Raw genomic sequence first — 6,722 nt, 5'->3', positions numbered from 1 at the left:
ACGCACGGCTGCACCATTTTCGCCATATCTGGAGTGCATTAAAAGTGTTTGACACAAAGGCGAACAGGAAAACGAACACCCACAAGCGCCGCACAACGCACTGAAACCTTTGTACTTTCGCGGAAGCCTGGAAAACTCCGGTCAGGCCGTCGCTTTCTCATTAGCGACGTGCAGCCACGTTTGCAGGGTCATAAAACGCCGCAGGGAGTCTCTCGGCGGCCTCGCGCTCGTCCAGCCCTGTGCGCACTGTAGAGTGTTCGATTCACAAGTCGCAGTTGATTGCGACCACTGTGCGCTTTAGAGACCCCTGGCCGTATTTGGGACCACGCGTTGGGGACCTCTGGTCTAGAGGCTTCATCGAGCTGTACCAAATACTCGAACGAGGTCGAGGAAGTATTAAATTGCATGCCCCTCCACACATACGACGACCCCAACGATGGTGGCCCCCGAGTGCCCTCACACCAGCCAGCATCTTGGCCGGCAGACGTCTGACTACACTGCCACTGCACGAAGAAATGTTCTTGGAAAGCCTCGCGACTTCGTTTCGAGGGCTGTGGCCGAAACGAAAACGGTAGCTACATCTGCTTCTGAATGTTGTCTGCATGGAATACTGGGGCGAGCTTCGTTCGGCCTACGCAAACGAAGGGAGGAGTTCCTGGGAACGGCGACGTGATTGCTGTGGAAGGCTGGGATTCTGAGAGCAGTTTTGTCCGGTCGAAACGGCAAAATCCGTTTTTGTGAGAACAGGGGGGACGAGGGGAGGGGGAGAACAGTAAAGCGTTCATTTCAGTTTCTATTCCCTTTGGAAATATCATGTCTCATTCCGGGGATGGGGGTGGCTGGTGGTTTGGGCGGGAGGACGACTCCGAGGGCCCACGGACAAACAAATTGGTCTCCGTGTCCGACCACAAGTACGAAATAAAAAGTTAACGAAGCGCCTTTTTTGAGTATCTTTCAAAAACACCTCGACAACCGATGTACTCCCGCGTCCGTTTCCCCTTTACTCCAAGGGCCTTCCGTCGATCCGCCACTCCGCCCCCTTTTTCCCATACTCTCTCACTACGCGGGGCGTACAAGCGACGGCATTGTAGGCGAAAATAAATTCAGTTGACATTGAAAAATTGTTTCGGCTGTGTTGTCATCCAGCTTGGTATAGTATAAGTTCGGCCTCTCTGATTCCAACTTTGAAAAACAACAATGAAAAACAACAACTAAATGATGTTTGCAAATAAATGTCTTACAGCGAATGTGCAGCAACAAAAAAATAAAGTTCCTTATGATGGATAGCAAAACCTCCGTAATAAAAAAAATGAGGCTTACACAACGATTGTTGCTTTGGGCATGAGAGTGCATCATTTTAGGATCCCCTCGTGTAGGCTTTACTACTTGTAATTTCTACTACCTGCGTGCCTTCGTACGTTTCTATTAAATAAGCCAAATCTTTTTAGTAATGGAAAAGTAACGACGTTACTTTTTTGCAGTAAATGTAACTAGTTACTTTTGGAACACTCGTAACTGTAACTGTAACAGAGTTACTTTGTTGGGTTAGGTAACTGTAACTGTAACACTGTTACTTTTTTTCGGTAACGTGCCCATGACTGATCGCGGGAGGGAACAGTAATAATTTGCTCAAAAGCCTCCTTCCGATTTCAAGGCAGCCGTGCCTAAATGCTGAACAGCCAAGCGTCGCCGTAGGCACCACCACCATTACAACCTGTTTTTTTACCTTCGCAAACTGTTGTAGTCACAGACGTCGTTGCATAATCACCATACCGTAGAAGAGAAAAAAATTTGAGTTTGTCGTTAAATACACACCGTCTCGCCAGGGCTGCTCAGAACTGCTAAGACGTGAGTAGAGGGTATAAACGTTGTATCTCGGGGATGTATTTTTACTACTGCCTTTGATTTAGCGCATTTTTCGTTCTTCCGCTTCCCCGATGGCCACCTTTCCTCCGGAATACCAATCGAGCACCATACGAGCGTCGGTCAACACGCTCATTGAACTGTTGTTTCCCCTGACACCCGTCACGGCACAAACGAAAAGAAACAGCAATGCGGCAACGCCAGCGTTCAACGCGCTGACATAGAGACCATGGGTGGCAGTTGAAGCCTCCGATGGCGCTTGAAGCGAATATAATCGAATAGGGCTTCCGCTGCAGTTGTGTACAGAGAGCGGAATTATTGCGCGTGGATCTTTTTCTCTTGCTTCGGGGTTGGATTGGAATCGGAATAGACCGGCCATGCGCTACTAGTTCTTCACGCGAGAGTGTTACTTGGCTATATTGACGAAATAGACCACCCTTCTGCAAAAGCGTCCACAAAGCACTTAAGCATCGGCGCGCCCGAACGAATGCCTAAAAAGGGCGACGGGCCTGGACTTCTAGTCATAGTAACGGGGAGGGCGGGGAAAAGACCAAAAGAGGAACTGATGATAATGATGATGATGATGATGATTTCCATCCTAATCTTATCATGTCACATGATATCATTTAGCAGTTGCTATTTCTCACAAACTAGTATTGATCCACACAAGCGTATACAGTGCGCAACACCCTTGTCTATAACACTGAGTTCAACTTCAACTGGTTACCTCTCAAAACTGCGGACTAAAACGTGTCACGAAAAATGTTGAGGTCAAAATATATGGTCAAGACTTCAGAAGGATGCAATAGTTTTCTTCAAATGTTTTTCGGCTGAGGCAAGATAAGACTATAAGTATGAAACCTGTGTTGTAGACAAGGGTGTTGCCCTCTGTACTCCGCAACCTGATACAGGCGCCAAGCAGCTCACGTGGCAGCACAGGAGGCCTTCCTCACAACGGGTTCCGATGGCCCCCAGCGACGCCATCAGTGGACCACCCGTGCCTCACGGTGATGACCCCACTCTCGCACTCACAATCAGACTACGTGAAGATAAGCAACTACTCCTCAAGGCTCTCACAACTCCAAGCGCCCTGCTCCTTCCCCACCCAAATCCGGCCACAAAAAATCTTCCAGAGCAGGTTCTTTACGAACACCTGTACTGCGACAGAGACTACTCGAAAATGGTACCATTCACAGAAGGGCCCACCGGTCTCCTTACTATCACCACCCCATCGCAGACGATTTCGACCACCTCATCTGGCACTGTCCCAAATTTTCTCGGTTTCTTACGTCCACCTTTCCTTACCACGACACCGTAACTTACATTTACCTAACATCACTGTCCCACGACACCGTCTGCGTCAGTATCATTTATGCCGCAAAGATTGGCACATTTATGCAATTTACATATGGTCTACACACTGTGGCACCTTCATATGGTAGCCCCATCACCCCTCATTCCCTTGGCCCCCGGCTGGCAACAAGTCTTCCTTTCCATTAATGCTCAACAACATCAAGCTCGCCAATAGTGGCACATCCCCGTAGAGGTGTGTGGGGAAGTGTTTTATAGGACGGCTAATCAACCCAAACATTTCAATCAATCAATCAATCAATCAATCAATCAATCAATCAATCAATCAATCAATCAATCAATCAATCAATCAATTAATCAATAAATCAATCGATCGATCGATCGATCGATCGATCGATCGACCAATCAATCTTGGACGGCGACCACACGAAATCTACCACGCCCCTGTGTGCGAACTCTGACGCATGTCTACGTATACCCGCGTATAGGCGCACCTTCCGTCGGGGGCGTACTGTACTAGAGTTTGTACGCAGGAATATACACTTCTTTCGCTAACAGGGCATCAGTGGGAGATAGTTGGCGCTGCATAGCTGGAGTTTGAAGCGCTTAAACTGAACAGGACCCCGTTCCGCTGTCTTAAGTTTAAGAAATTTCCACATTTAGCGCTGCTTTCACTCAACTTACCTAGGCTGACGCAGTTAAACCGTCTGTCATACTTTTTATTAAAGGGACAGACAACCGATTTTTGTCGAGTATATATTCTCTATCCCAAATGAAAGAGCATCACTTAAAGCACCTTGACGAGAAACGGTTTTGCTGATAACGCTCTAGAACTTTTTAAATCGAATTTTTTGACCTACGAGTCGTATGTGTCCCTCCCAAAACTAATGCTGGCAACCATGACATAGAGTAGCTCGCCAACATACTTTTGTCTGTATGCGAAATAAAAAACGACATTTAAAAACTTGGTCCCAGCTAAAAAAGTTTGAATCGCAGGCTTTCCTCTTCCTTTATGTGTTTTTTTTTAATGCAAGGGTGAATTTTGCACGAATGCGCCATCTGTTGGGATAGACGATAGGTAGAATCTGGCTTCACGTGGGGGCGGGAAGTTCGATTCTCCCCGGGCGCGACGTTTTTTTTTTTTTTTTTAAGCTTCCGTTGGCGTATTTGGAGACTGAAATCAAATATTTTGGCAGAACAAACGCCCCTGACTCAGACAGAACCGTCAAAGCTTCTTCGCTAGGTCTGTTTACTGAACGCTGCCGTTGATTCCGGGCATGGTGGCTCAGTTAGCCACACTGGGAGCAACCCAGCGGCGGCGGGCGGCGTGTCTTAAGAATTTTCAAAGTAATGTTTAGAAATATATATACTATTTAAGCTTGTACAAATACTTGTGTTAAAATGTTTTCAATACGTAAATAAACATTTCAGCAGTTACAGGAGCTGCTAGGTTTGCAGGTCACGTGACAGGGACACATATTGTAGTGTCAAGTTTCGACACTACGAACCGCCACCTTTCCGATTTCAGGAAGTTTGCTGCCAAATTAAAATTATTTCTTCCAGTTTGTTTAAAAATTGCTTGTGGTTACCGGGCTATATAAAACGCCGGCTTTCATATGAGCTAGAGAACATATACGCGACAAAAATCGGTTGTCTGTCCCTTTAAGACCAGAGCCATGTCAGGTTAGTGAAGACAGAAAGGGGCAGCACTTTGTTCGTGTTTGTGCGTTCAAAGTTCCACGTGTCGCCGTGTTTTATGCCCTGATCGATTCCTTCGGCAAATTAACTAACATAACATTTTTCGCTTCTTTCTGTTTCTTTGCAGGTGAGTCGCCATGGCCTCTTCACCCGACACGCAGCGCCTGGCCTCGGTTGCAGGATGGGAGTTGATGGACCCTGGATTGGGCGGAACGTATGTGCAAATCTCACTTATGATACCCTACATCCGAAGGGCCATGCTGAGGGATCATTCCAAATGTACCTTGCACGTCTTGATTGATGCGAGGGGAATCGAAAAGCACCGTTGTTTCATGAAAATCCGATCCTATTTTAAACGAGCGTTATCGGAAGTAGAAAGTTTTTCTGAAGCAGGTGTTCGCTTTTTTTGACGCAAATGCTCAGGCCAATTTTGAAGCAAATATTCCGGAAGAAATTTTGATGAAATTAATCAATAGGCGGACAGTCAAACCATCTGTCTTGGTTTTGTGTGTGCCGTGTTCTTGTCCAAAGCGCCGTGCCCATGCCATAGAAATATAATAGTATACTCTAGTTAAGACGACCTTTTCCTTCGAAGACGGGGGAGGGAAGCGGAGAAGGCGAAAGTTTAGTTCCATCCTGTTTTTTGCAATGGCAACGCTATTGTGACGCGGTGTCGCATGGATCATGCGGAGACGTCGCAGTCAATGTTAGGCCGAAGCGGAGCAAGCGCGCTGTGAAACATTGAAACCAACAACGCGCGAGGTGGTGCACGAACGCCACAGTGAAGCGATGTACGCTCCAGCGGTGCTTCATACGGCGATTAAAAAGCGCTGATTCATGGCCTACAATTATGGACACAGAGTTATCACATTCTGGGCGAGTTTCCCAGTAATATCATGGTGTCACTTCGTCATCTACTTTTTAGAGTTGCGGGATTATGGAGCAACTGTAGAATTGCAATGGATATCCAGTTCCGCTATCGAGTAGTGCTACAGATATCGAGTTTCGATGAACTCTAGTTTTTCTTTCTTTGTCTTTAAACGAAAATTTAAAAAGAAAGACTCGGCGTAATGCTTACATCTGTTCTGTGCATTTGTTTGAGATAAAAAGTTGAAACAATAATAATGCTCAATTTCTCGAACTAAGTTAAAATAAAGGTCAACTTTCTGCTTAATCACAGCGCGAAGAACGGGACAGACAGAAAGATCAACCACTGGACAGGCGCTGGACTGGTTGATCTTTCTGTCTGTCCCGTCCTTCGCGCTGTGATTAAGTACGAACACGTACCAACTCGCCCAACTTGCAACTGTCAACTTTCTGAGCGCCCGCCCGTGACCGAAGTCCGCCACTTCCGAAAACACTTGGCGTTTTTTTATATTCCCTGGAACTTTATTATACGCGACGACTCATCTTCTACGACTTCTACGCGACGACTCAATCTCGAAGAGGCTTGCCCCGGTTATCATTCTTGCACAATATTGTTACGTCTAAAGTGCAAATAACTCCATCGACTTTAGTTCAACCCTTAAGCCCAAGAAGGACACGACACACGCATACTCAATCCCTTCAGCCTATTTTCGCAAAAACAAACCAGTTCAAGCTTAGTTTTTTCCCCCGTACCATTTCTGAATGGAATGCACTTCCGCAAACAGTTGTTCAGGCCATAAATTTTTTCGAAGCCCTCCATGCGAGTATTTGTCATTGAGTTATGCATTGTACGGTGTGCTATGCCTTTACCGATGTGCCTTGTATTTTTTGTTTGTTTGTTTTCGTACTTTAAAAAAAAAAAGTTTGATCCTTGTATAAGTGATTGTGTATTGCCAGTTGCCCCTCCTGCTTGGGCCAGAAAA

The sequence above is a fragment of the Haemaphysalis longicornis genome, unplaced genomic scaffold (genome assembly GCF_048455015.1).
Source record: "Haemaphysalis longicornis isolate Haplotype H1 unplaced genomic scaffold, Haemaphysalis longicornis Haplotype H1 scaffold_12, whole genome shotgun sequence".
NCBI classification, from domain to species: domain Eukaryota; kingdom Metazoa; phylum Arthropoda; class Arachnida; order Ixodida; family Ixodidae; genus Haemaphysalis; species Haemaphysalis longicornis.
The sequence above is the reverse complement of the archived record's forward strand: the minus strand, read 5'-3'. Positions refer to the sequence as shown.